The sequence below is a fragment of the Mesocricetus auratus genome, unplaced genomic scaffold (genome assembly GCF_017639785.1).
Source record: "Mesocricetus auratus isolate SY011 unplaced genomic scaffold, BCM_Maur_2.0 Super-Scaffold_100676, whole genome shotgun sequence".
NCBI classification, from domain to species: domain Eukaryota; kingdom Metazoa; phylum Chordata; class Mammalia; order Rodentia; family Cricetidae; genus Mesocricetus; species Mesocricetus auratus.
Window position 1 is genome coordinate 116,686,786 of NW_024429266.1, and position 13,578 is coordinate 116,700,363.

Below are 13,578 nucleotides of genomic sequence, written 5' to 3' on the forward strand. Positions count from 1 at the left end.
TAAATCCTCGGAGACATTTTGACCTTGCTGCTTGGTGTGGTCCCAGCCTTCAGAATACGGGGTTGAATATAGGGCTCAATGTATTAGATAGGCCAGTCTCTGGATGCTTCTTACCCAAACAGTGACTTCCTGTGGGGGCAGTTTATTCTCATTATCACCAGAAGGAAGACATACAGCACAAGATTTTAGCCTATAGACCTCTGATCCCATGTGTATCTGAGCAACCAAATCTGAAGGGTCTTTCTGGAGAAGCCACAGCCCTGCCTGATGGCCGCACTCGGAAACAGAGGTTGCCCCCGGTTCATTTCTCGTATTGGCCAAACCTGAGCACTGGGCAGGCGCCAGGAACCCCAGGGAAGGTGCTGCTGGCTAGGCTCCCCTGAGAACTTGTGCTCCAAGGGCCGCAGGAGACTGAGTGTGAATGCAGGGCCCCTTTCTTCACAGCAGATTTCATCACGGCCCAGTTCACCCTGTGCTTTAATTCCTCGCCCCCGCCCCTTTGACCCTCTTTCCTTTCAGAAGCCTTTGACCCTCCCCAATGCTTTGGTAAACTTCCCACCGCACCAGCTCTGGATTCACCGTCCTGTGCTGACTTGCCTGGGCAGTGAGGCCACAATCCTTTGCAAACTTTTCTTCCCAGGTCTGCATATGGCGAGCTATGCATCTCCAAAAGTGTTTCGTTTTGTAGGAAAACGAGCTCTTTCGACAGCGCCGGCTCGGGACACCGAGGACTGGCTCCTTGGCCGGCTGCCCCGGTGATAATCTGGAAGCAATCAGTGGAAGAAAAAGATAACACAGCTGTGATTTTCAAGGAGACAGGTCCTGGTTTTTCTACCTGCCAACCACGTTTCCTCTGAGGAGTTTTTCAGCAAATGTTGTAAAAGAGACCTTTTAATCTTGTTTCAAAAGCCTGGAATCCCAAGTCGTTCCAGATCTTGGGTAGAAAACAGGCCAGAAAGACATGCTAGGCTGAGGAGCTCGGAGTCAGTGTGTGTGTGTGTGGGGGGGGGGTACCACCGCAGAGTCGGCATCTTAGTTCTGCCAGTGCTCCAGAGGACTCGGTGAACTTGGCCTCCGGGGCTCTGGCCCACAAGTAGGATATGGTTTGGGATGGGGGCGGAGGGTGTTGCAGAGGTTGAAAAGCATAAATCTGTCAGTGGATGATCTTCAGACATCTGCCTGAAGCCCTTGGAACCAGGCAGATAACCTGCCCATGCCTGGGAAAAACTGAGCAGAATGGTTGCCCCGGAGACTGCTAGGCCAGTAATGATTGAGTAATTGGTTTATTGTTCAAATGTGGAGCCCAGAGGAAAGGAGGAGAGAGAGGAAGGGAAGGGAGAGGAGAGGATGGGAAAAGAGGAGAGCCTATGTTGGGATCTGCAGAGCTTGGCAACTAGTGATCTCTTTCTTTCTCTTTTTTTGGAGGAGCCAATGAAAGCTGCAGAGGCACCCTCCCAGGCCCAGGTAGGGCCTGCTGTCTGGCGGAGCAGCACTCGTCATTCTTGCCATCATCTTGGCTGTAGGTGAGTGGTGAGGCCTGTCAAGTCCCTAGCACGTAACTTCAGAAACGTGCTCAAGGAGTACAGGACCTTTTATCCTTCTTCCTGTGCAACTGGCAGTCACTTCCTGGTTCAAAGCAGGCAATTTTTGCAGCTAGTGCCGCAGCCGACACCACAGTTACATTTAAGATTTGCAAAATTCCCTTGCTGATTAGTGTAGAAAGGCCTGAAGTAGAAGCCAACCAGGTGCCAAGGGTCTCTCCAAGCCTCAGTAGCTTGGTCTTTATAATGGGGGTAGTTGGGGGCTGGGAGAATGGACCAGTAGAACAGAGTGCTTGCTTTGCAAGTGCAAAGACCTGAGTTCAGATTCCAGCAACCGTGGGAAAAGCTGGGCAGCACCACATGCCTGCCTGTGACCACTGTGAGGAGCAGAAACAGGAAGTTACTGAGACTTTCTGGCTGCTGGTGTAGCTCCAGGTTCCTTTGACCCTGCCTCAAGGGAATAAAGCAAAACATCCTGGACAAGGACACCTGATGTCCTCCTCTGCTTGAGCATCCGGCTACACAGCCAGGTGTATACACACATACACAAGCAAACAAATAAGTGTGTGTTTAAGCTGGGCCAGCCTACTCCTCGTTTTTTGCAAGGTTGTTGGAAGAGCGGGTGCCCAGCTATGTCAACAGTAAGCATGACTCTACCTCTCATGAGATGCCAGCTCCTCAGACTGAAATCCCATTGAGGAGCCGTGTCGCTGGCCAGCATACTGAGGGACTTGACCCGTACAGTGATGCTTAGCAGGGATTTGCAAGGGGCCTGGTGTTTGGAAAGGCCCATGCTGTCTCTTCCAAGCAGCATTTTTCTGGTAACAATCTGTTTCCAGCCACCTGGGTCTGTGTTGCAGTTTCTCTCTGTGGCAGTGTAAATTGGTGTCTTATGCAGAAAAGATAGAGAGATGCCGTTACAGCATTCAGATGACTCCATAGTCGTGTGATGTGGAGAAATCCCCATTGCATCAACCCAGAGGGGGCATGAACCAAAGTCACTTTTGAGAGAAACAGACTTTTGACAGTGGCTTCCCATGCGGCAAAGAATGACCAGCTGCCGTTTTGTTCTGTTTTACCTGCTGCCTCCTGTAAACCTCACATTTCCAAACACAAAGTTTCAAGCATCGAAACATACTTGGGTGGGAGGGAAGCGATGGCCTAATACCTATAGCTCTTGGGTTTTCTAAGGAAGCAAGCAGAGTTGATACGCTGCCTGCATGAGTGGAATAGTCCAGGAGCAGAAGGTGGAGGCTGAGAAGTTAGTCCCCCAAAGCATTGGAAGCCTAGCTTGCATTTCACAAGAGTGTAGTTTTTGGCAAGCTTGTTCATTGCTTTTTTTTTTTTTTGTCTCTTCCCCCTTTTTGGTGTTGGGGATGAACCCATGGCTTAGCTCATGCATTGGGTGTTTTCTTTTGATTCCTGGCTTATCTTCCTCCTTTATTGTGGTGTCAGAAGAATTAAGTAATATACACAAATTATTTAGCACAGTGCGTGGCACATTAGTAAGCATTGATAGATGTTTGTGTCAGTACTAACATATCGGGAGTTTTGTATTCTTATGCTGTAGGCGCCACACTAGACTTCACTTCTGCAACAGCATAAGTAGAGGGCCTGGGTCTCTATTTCTTGAGCTTCACAAAGGATTCCTGAATCTAACTGGACACACACACGGCTGATGGCCACTCAATATTGCAAACATTAGTCTCCCATGACATGGCAAAGTCAACCATTAGTAGAGGAAGAATGGATATAGAATTTACTTAAGGTCTTTTAGGTCATTTTTTAAAAGTTTCAAATACATTTCTGGAACTTTCCAGTAATACCATAAGAGTATTTCAAAGATTCGAATATATCCATATATTTCTGGTGAATTGTTTTCCAAACATATGAAGTTATCTAGTTTAAAAACCTGCCAAGCATTCTTAGTATTTATCCCTAGGATATTTTAAAAAATTGGAATGTTTCTGAAATTCCAACCTACCATAGCCTGTGATTCTTTGCTCTGAGTTCTCGGAGATAAGCCCATTGCCTCAGTTTAGGTCACCACGGAGTGACTTTCAATTTGATACATGAATGCTGTACTTTTGATGTAATGAATGTGCAATGTATTGGTCCAAGAACAAGCAGCAATAATGATGCCTCAGCAAACAAGATTCAGATGTTCTGGGAATATTCATGCCAGATAAAAGTCTATTTCAAAATGGAGCAGGTACTATTTGTAAGAGCATATGAAGTTCTAAATCTCAGAATATGCTCACTGTACCCCTTAAAGAGTCTGTAGGTAAAAGTGAAAATGTAGGTATATTTATTTTAGAGAAATATATGGTTACACACCCAAGTTGCCAACCTCACCAACTCTGATCATGTCCCCTTGTTCCAAGAACTCAAAGGCCACACTAAGGAGGCCATGCTGTGGGAGAGCCTGAGAGGTTCAGGACTGTGCTGTTAATCTCCTCAGAGTTTAATACTGGGCTCTTAGGGGAGGCACAAGGCACTATCCTCAACTTGAAGCAGCTCTATTGAAGAGGGGGACTCTTCGATGTTCACCAAAGTCCGTTTGCTAGAGTTTCTGCAGATTGATAACACCTTGAAACCATTATGTGGGGAGGAAAAATGAAAAGTACCAGACATGTTCTCCAAACATCCTCCACTCAACAGATTCCAATTCTTTCCTAACATTCTTATCTGTGACATTTCATCAACGTAAGTGAAGGAAGCCAGCACATCTGCATGTTTAATATGCTAATTCAGTTGGTGAAGAGACATGTGAGTGCATTCCAATCCTCTCTTCTAGTCTCTTTTTGGTCAGGGCCTAGAACATACTTCAAGCCCTGGTCCTTTGCTTGAGAAAGGCAGAGACTATAGAAGAAAGAAAGAAGGAAGTAGTGTCCCTATTAGGTCTGTCATACTGTGCGGTAAAAGAGAAAGTCAATGGGTCAAAGGGCAAGAGGTTCTAACTGCTAGAGTCTTGCTTTATTTGTTAATGCCTATATGCTTTGTTGCTTTAAAAAGAACTATGCACTCATATATACTCACATCGGACTACGCTTGGCCTTCCATGATGGTGAGTTGCAAGGCAGCTTAAGGGAAAAGACAGCAGAATGGAGTCATCCTATGATTCCCAGACTCACTGCAAGATTCCCTTGCTTATTTACTGGCTGAAAGAAAAGAAAAGGCTGGACTTTGAAAGTATTCGTGAAGATGCCATTTCTCATTCTGACTCTGTATGTAACCCCTCCTGTGGCTACTTGGAATTGATGAAAGGGGGTGTGTTTGAACTCTTCTTTCCACACATCTTCAGGTCTACCCCAGTCTCCTCAGGGATTCCCCAAATTTTCCTGCAAGAACAAAGTCGGCGCCATGTAGGTTGGAATGCCCATCCTCAGTGTTTGCTTCTTCATCATCTCCTGGACAACCCTTTCAGGTGTTGACTCCTGTGTTTGGGAGTAGGGTTGATTTATGAAAGTCTCTGGATATAAGAGCTAGGAAAGTGGTTAGCCTGGGTAAATTTTTATTCTTAAGGGGAAAATCCTCTGATAAATGGTTTTAGTGAAAATTCCATTTTTCTTTTTAAGTAATTTTGGGGACAAATGTATGTGGGTATATAATGCATATTGCATTATGTATAATATACATATAATGTGTATGTATGTATGCATGCTTACATGTGTGCGGACCCATGTGTATATGAATATGCATGGAGGTCAGAGGTTGGCATTGAATATCTCCCATGATGACTCTTGAGCCCAGAGTTCACAGATTTAGTTTAGCTAGCTAGAATTTTCCAGAGTTTCCCTGTCTCTACCTCCTAAGTAAGGCATTGCCTGGGGGTTGGAAATTTGAACTCAGGTCCTCAGACTTGCATGGTTGGTGAACACTCTACCCACTGAGCCATGCCCTCAGCCTTCTTTTAGTTTTGACACAAAGCGAAGTTCATGTACTCAGTACAGTGTATAAAGGGTATAAATGCATGATGAAGAAATATTTCCTTGTCAAAGATGAGGAAATTCTATAGCTGGGATTTTAAGGACCCCTGTCAGGGCTCCTTGTCTGGTGGAGCTGGTGGCTACAGGGATGAAAGCCAACCGTTCAGAAAGAAAATCATAAAACAGCACAGGGGTGTAGGAGTCTAACTCCGCCTTCTTCCCCATCGGGCTTCCCTCTCTCTGAGTTACAGCCCTGTCTGTAGCCTGGTGGCCTCTCTACAAATCCGGTCCTTTCCGGATTATAGAAATCCAGAGTGTTCTATATGCATGTTTCAATCCAAACACAGGCCCATGTCCTCAGCCAAGCTAATTAGAGGAGGTGAGTAAGCCGCACCTACTTATAAGGCTTGCTGTCTATTGAAGCAGAGGCATTCTAGGTATCAGAGTGCTCTCTTCCCTCCCCAGTCAGGTCTGTTCAGCATTTCTGTTAGTTATGGGCCACTGAAGCAGACACAATACTTAAAATAAAAAGAAGTTTTATGAGCGAAGGGTGAACATAAGCAACCAAAATTCATTTTCTAAAAGTTCTCCATGGAAACAAAGACCCAAGTTACCAGTCCATGTAGTTGCTACACAATCCTGAGAGGTGGTGTGGGAAGCAGTGATGACCATAGACTCTCCAGAGAAACATAGCTTAGCATCGCCACCCATCACCTAAGCAAGTTACTAACCTGGGTGATCCTTACTCTGCCTTCTGTGTGACGGTAAGGACAGGTGCACCAGTGATCTGAAAAGATGGTGGAGAGAATTAAACAGCCTGGAGCCTGGGAAGCAAAGGGAATGTTGCCCAGCAGTGTGGACCATTTGTTTTGTATCATAAGCATCTTTATCATTGCTGGAATTCATCTTCTTTTCGTTCACCATTCTCCTCTTTACCATTCTCACACACCCTGAATTGGCAGGGCTGGCTCTCTCTCCCTCTCCATCTTTCTGGCTTCTTCCCTTCATGTTTCCATCCTTCCATCCTTTCCTCCTTCCCTATATCTCCTTCTGCCTCCATCCCTCAGCCCATCATGTAGTTCTTTGTCATTTGCTGAAATTCTCTTCCCATACATTGTGATTTCTAGATAAATGCAGACATTTACAAGTATTCGACATTGTGCACTGTGTGTGTCCACATTCAACTCTTGCTGTCAATGTCCAGTCTTTTGCCAGGGATACAGGGTGACAGAGTACCTGTGAATACAACCAGTGAGGAGGGTGCTATACATACAGAGGCTCATAGTCACAGCACGTGCCTCATTGTTCTGTTGGACTGGACTTACAAGAGCATTCAAAGATAAAATTATTGACAGTTTTTAAGACTGTGATCACAGAGTACTACACCTCCCAGCATGAGTCCTCTTTGGAGAGTGGGATCCTGAGTCACATGTCTATGAAATGAGCTCAGATCTGTTGTGGACTATTACTGTAACTACGTAAAGCTGTGTTACATTTGTTTGCACTGCATTTGCTTAACGGTGCAAAGACGTGTTGCTTTGTCTGCCTAAGGCACTTGCTTGGTCTAATAAAAGCGGAATGGCCAATAGCAAGGATGGGTGAGGTTGGTGGACAGAGAGAATAAATAGGGGTAGGAATCTAGGCTCAAGGGAAAGCAAGAGGAGAGAACTGGGGAGAAAGAGAGGGAGACACCCAGACAGACACAGAGTAGGACATATAGAATGAAAGAAAGGTAAAAGGCCCCAAGGCGAAATGTAGATGAAGAGGAAGAGGTTAAATTAAGTTATAAGAGCTGCTGGGACAAGCAGAAGATAGAGCATTCACAACTAATAATAAGTCTCCATGTCATGATTTCAGAGTTGGTTGGTGCCCCAAAAGAAAGGCTGTTACATTTGGTGCTCCTACACAGGACCTGAATTTCCACGTAGGGATCTAGGAATCAGAGAGAGAGAGAGAGAGAGAGAGAGAGAGAGAGAGAGAGAGAGAGAGAGAGAGAGAGAGAGAGAGAGAGAGTTCCTTAAGAGGCTCTGTAATACAGCAAGCACTTGAGTAGCTGACACACTAAATAGAAACAAAAAGCTAAGTAAAAAATGCCGCCACCATGCTGGTACCAGCTGGGGTGTTTGAATGCAGCTCCTGGTTAGATGCAGCTCCCGGTTGAACACAGTTCTCAGCCAGGCCCGTGTGGTGTAAAGCTCTGCTTTCACAGACCCAGCCAGCACAAAGCTGCTTATCAGTTTAAGGTTTGTCTCACATAGCCAGAAAAGGCTAGAGGCACACACTAAACGCAGTTCCAGACAGAAAAATCCTCTAAACAGGTTACAGTGTGTTAAAAAATGTGCATAGACTTAAGAAAAGAGATATATACAGTCGTAGAAAAAAGTAAATACTTTGAATTTTTTGAATTCTGTTGAGTAAACTGCAGCTGCTGATAGACATTGGATTGTAAAATTAGACCAGCCTAGATACTTTAGGGATGGATTAACTTCAAATTGGAAGTCAGAAAATGTATTGCATTGGGGAAGAAGTTTTCCTTTTGTTTTCACAGGAAATGAAAGGCTGTGGATTCCTTCAAGGTTAATAGAGAGCAGGTGTGATTGGGGGAGATCTTTTGAAAAATCTTGGTTACAGACATAAAGAAATAAACTGAGAAAAACTACAAGACAGGTGATGTATATACTTATCCCTCTGCATGGGAACAGTTCTGAGACTGGACAACAAATGTTACAATTAGTTTTCTCAGGACTTGACCATTGTCTCAATTTTCTCAAGGTCCCCAAAAGATGCTGTCACCCTCAAACAGCAGGAAGCAGTTTAGAGAACACAATGCTCACATTCCAAAGTGGTGGGGTGGGTGGCTTTTGGTTATTTGGTGGATTATGTATGTCTGTCATTGTTTAGGGGGGAAATAAAAATATAAGATAAAAAGACAACTATTAACCTTAAATGTTTTATATCAGTTTGGATTTTGGTATAGTGATACAAATTTAAAGTTATTTTTGTTATGCCGTATGTATATTTCTACCCTTGTTTGGGGTATTATGTTTATGCAGCTCATTTAAAAATGTAATGTATAATAAGAAATACAGAATCGTACTCAGTCATTTATAATAATCAAATGTGTAGTCATATTAGGTATGTTTTCAAGGTTAAACAGATATATTTTAGATAGATGGTCTTCAGAGACCTACAGAATATGACATTTAAGATGTTTTAATAGCCTAAGGCTTTTTATGATGCTGAGACATGTCTACTCCTGGCAGCACCAATTTACTTCAGAAAGGATGATGGGCATTGAAGAACCTCCATATGGAGTTTGCTTTCACTGGGGCAAAGCTAGCCAGTTGGGCAAATAACTGCCCTTGCCTTGATTGCTGACAGTATGCTGTACAAACTGGATAAGCAGGACACAAAGGAAAAAGACTGCTGAACTTTGGCAAGACAAGGCTAGACACTCCTTCAAAATTCCTGTTTCATAGAAAAGTCTGCCAGATATTTTAGGCTCGTAGGTCAAAGGTGGATGCCCCAATATTGTAGAGGAACCTTGGGTGACTATCCAGGCAGCCAGATGTTTCTGTCATTTCTGTAGGTTTAGAAGTGGCTTACGCTGCACCTCCTGTTTGCTCAGGTTGTATTATATCCTTCTGGGGTCTTGAAGGAGTTGAATAGTGGATAGTTATAGTTATAGTTTTCCTTAGTTATGATAGAAGGCAAATTAGGTACAAAATTTTGAACCATCAAGATAGGATAGATCATAATTACTCCAAATTTGTCAAATACAAGCAGACTAGATATTATAATACAGTTATTAATTGATGTAGTTTTACTATGTTAAAGTCAAAACCCTTCCTTTTTATTTAGACAAAAAGGGGGACAGATCAGAACTCAAAATATGTGGAGTTATTTATTAGTAGGTGCTAACCTCATTTTGATTGTCAAACAATTCTTTAGTGAAAGGGGTGTAAGTTAGATTCCATTCTGTTTTGACAGAACCCATACATACTGGATAAATCTGTTTATTAGTCTATTTATTTGTGAAAGTTGGGGGAAGGAGAGTATGTTTTAATCACTGGTGAGCCCCAAAGTGCATTTATAAGGCAGATCTTACATACTCTGAGTGCTCTTTAGACCAAAAGTATTACCTTAACACTCCTCAAGCATGTGGCTTGATAAAGGACTCCTATGAGGGGGAATTGGGATTCTGGGTAAAACCAAGTAATACAGCTGTTAAACACAGTGCTATCTCCTGTCTACAAGAACAAAACACAAGCCTGTACTTGACTCCATTCATTCCAGAGTCTGCCCAATTTCTCTTCTCCACACAGCAGAACTTCTTAAAACATTGCCTACAGCTCATTGACAGGGCATGCCCCTCACACTCTCTGCCAAACTCTTCTCACTTGGGTACCAAAATCCAAAGTAAATTCTTCCTTCTATAAATTGTCTTGGCCATGGCATTTTATCACAGCCCCATACTCTTGATTTTCCTCTGACCCCACAGACTGTCTGTCCCTCAGTTGGCTCCTTCTCCCTAAAAGATGAGTAAATATCGGAGGTTTCTGGAACAAGTTTCTGGTTCATCTTTTATTCTCAAGCAACTTTTTCCCCCTTGGATGCTCTCATAAACCTTAATGTCTTCAGTAAGACCTACCCAAGCTTTCCAAATCTGACTTTCCTGCTCATGTGGATTGTCTGTTGGTATTTCCACTTCTCTACGTCTGGTTGTCTGTCTTCATCTCCACACAAGTCTGATTGGGAGCTTGTTTGCCAACAACAGACAGAGAGGCTACTATGCTTCTCTACAACTTGTCTCCCAATCATTCCACCACAGGAAGCAGCTCTGGCATTCACTAATTGCTGGATGAAGACTAGAACTAGCTTGCATTTCCCTTTTGTTTATTCTTTTATGACAAATCAGGAAACCTTTGACCTGAATGCATCCCTAAAGTGTCCGTTTCTTCCACTTCTAATACTGTCTCTGTCACACATATCATCATTTCTTTGGTCTTAACAACTACAGTGAGCTTCCTGACTAATATATTTGCTTCTGTTGTTCCCTTATAATCCTTTCTCTACACACTAGCCAGAGAGATATTAAAAATATTAGTCAAACCATTCCAACAGCTTCTGATGATATGAGATATAAAAGTCACCTTTCTTCAGGTCATAAACCCTCATTGGTGTGGACTGTAACTTCTCTGTCCATCTCCATCCCACATGCTTCTTCATGTGTGCACTATAAACATTTCATCCATATCCCTTCATGTCTCCATGCAATTAAACAAAGTCCCAGGTAGGTAGAAACAGACGAACACAAAGGCACTGTACTCAGCCAGTTGTATCTGGCTTTGATTCTGAAACACAGAGTGGACATAGCCAGGCAAGCCATGCTTATTTCTTCCAAGTATGCTATGCATTAGCCTTACTCAAGAGTTATAAATTTTGGCTCCAAGAAATATTTCAAACCCAAGAATCTGCATTTTGTCACGTACCTCAGAACAACGTGATGACCTGATTTATACACTGCAGTAAAACACAATGGGCTGCTTTGAAGAAAAGAGGACTGAACTATCTAGACCCAATGTTTACCTGCATGCCAGTACTGCTCCCTGGACACAGCGGGTTTGGGTAACAAATGATTACTTGAATCAAAAGTTTGCTAGCATGTAGTTTTTGCATCACTGCAGCCCATGTTTGGATGGCATTTATCACCGGCATCTCTTGTTTGTCTCCACCCTCCCCATGTCTACCACAATCTGACATTTCTGTTGCCCTTGCAATTGGATCCCCTGAGAGCTTTTCATTCCTTCTTTCATTTTTCTAGTCACTGTGACCACACATCCCACTGAAAGGGCTTGGCGCAAGTATTTTTCCAATACTTTTAACATCTGTAAACAGAGTTCTCAAAACTTTCAGTGAAATAGTTTTCACACCTCCCCCTGAGAGGGAAAATGCAATCAGAGGTATGAAAATTGCTTGTGATTCCTACTTGGGGCAGATATGAGGGTTCCCTGAGAACCAGTTTGGACATAAATGGGTTTATATTGCATTTCCCTTTAAAGAGAAAGTCTGGTTTTGTTTAGATCCAGTATTAACTGCAGCATCTGTTCTCATAATCCCTCAAACTTATTAGCTGAGAGATCAAAATATGGAAGTGGATGTCCACGTTTGGAGGCGTACTGTTTCAACATCTGTGGCACCTGCAGACCTGTCCTCTGTCTGCTTAGAGGGTTCCCTGAAAACCAGTCAGACGTCTCCTGCATCCAGTGAGCCCCGAGGACTATAAGGGAGCAAGACAAGTTGTGTGGGTGGTGGCCTTCCATAGCTACTTCATCTCTGTCTGAAAGCTCCCATGCTTTAGACTTTCTTTCAGTAAAATCCAACTGATAAACTTTTCTCATTGTACATCCTCCCTGTGGTTGACCACAGGAAAGAACTGAGAGCCACAGAGTAATCAAGGCATTCCCAAACACAAAAGGGGTCCGGTTACATTTCATTTGTCATTTTGGGGGGGCGGGTGAGGGACAGGCAGATCTCACTCTCAGAGAGTTTCAAATATCCTTGACAAGAAAACAGCTTTCAAGGACATGTGTGAGTCAATGAGTAAACACTGTGTATTTTTAAGGCGTGGTAAAGTTTCCATCTGTTTTTCCTCTTTTCCATTAGGATTGCCTGACAGTCAAAAGTCTTTTGAGTGTTCAGCCTAAACAGCAGCAACAAAAGAGTGATATTTGCCAAGGACTTACTATCTGCATAGACACTTCCATGCTGAGTTGGATCCACTGGTCACCTTACATTGTTAGGATGCACTTGACTTTGGGGAAACTGTTCTCAATATTCTCAAAATTAAGCATCTAGGGGGAGTGTCCTGAATGCACTCTGTTTCAGGGGTTAGGCTGATGTGTTTAGGAAGGGTTTAGGCATTTAAGATTTTCACAAGCTCATAGTATGATTCAGCCATCATATTCCATCCTTTGAAAAAACACCTTTTAGGCTATTGGGGGCGGGGGACATTCTTAAATATCATTGTGTATCTTGTGATGTGGATAATATTCCAGGACATACATACAAATACATTTCTGGTGAAGCCATCAGGTGATTTACACTTGAACCTTAGAGATGTGTCCTCCTTGCTCCTCAGTTGTTGTGAGTCTCAGGCATATGTGAGCAGTAGTGACCTAGCTGTGACAGTCACCACTCAGGGGGAAAACAGTGATTCATTCCAGCAGCTCTCTGAGTCACTAATTTGAGTCAACCTACTGGGCAATTTCTCTCTAAAAAGGAGTGACCACTCTCATCTATGGAACAATAACAACTTCCATGTCCGTTACTGAAGCCACCTGTCCCCGAATTACCGGCCCTTCCTCACTGGGGATCAGGCTATAGTTTTGCTGGTGCTGGGCCACACACTAGGGGATCAGCTGGTGATTGTATTTCCACCGGTTTCCAGAGTTCGTCCTCACACAGCAGTGCCTTCCTGCCGGTGTGGAGTGGCACTGGGAGCAGAGTCTTTGGATTGAGTCTGTCCCTCTGGGCCTGGCTCTCTACCCAAAGCTCCTGCACCGAGAAAACAGACTCAGATTCAATGTCAAACATTCATAAAAGTCGGAACCGCGGCAATTTTGACTTGTTGCCAGCTTGTTCAACGCCGCCCCTTGCCCCAACTCTCTGTCTCTGTCTCTCTCTCTGAAAAAGGTTCCCTGGAGTAAGATGTTTCATATCCAGTTGGAGCCATGAAAGGTGGCCTCTTTGCCAATGGTAGAATTTCAACCCCCCACCCCTGGCCCCATGTGGTCATTTCTATCTACCCTTGACACAGTATGGTGCTAACAGTACCTTCAGAAATAGGGCTCACAATTTGTCAGGCCAGTGCTTCCCTACGGCTCTATATTGTGTGAGCCAAAGCTTAAGAGCTCTGTAAATGATGACTTTGCTGAGCTGATGTGTCTTCAGAATGCAATACCATGAAACAGGGTTCCTGCCACGTCCCCTGACTGGGTTGCCCCTGAGCAGTGCTGTGGGACCTCCCTCTAGTTCCTGTGAAGTTAGGGCCACTGAAGAGTGAGTGTGGCCCACAATGGCCTCGCTTGCCCACAGGTTTCTGAGGA

The 13,578-nt window shown here is 43.9% G+C and overlaps 1 long non-coding RNA gene across 1 annotated transcript in view; it reads left to right on the plus strand.

The window, feature by feature from the left end:
• Nucleotides 1-592: 592 nt before the first annotated feature.
• LOC110342170 overlaps nucleotides 593-13,578 on the plus strand; it is a 76,115-nt gene continuing 63,129 nt past the window's right edge. The window contains exon 1 of the long non-coding RNA XR_005874350.1: nucleotides 593-1,523. This is a non-coding gene — a long non-coding RNA (uncharacterized LOC110342170). The remainder of the gene's footprint in view (nucleotides 1,524-13,578) is intronic.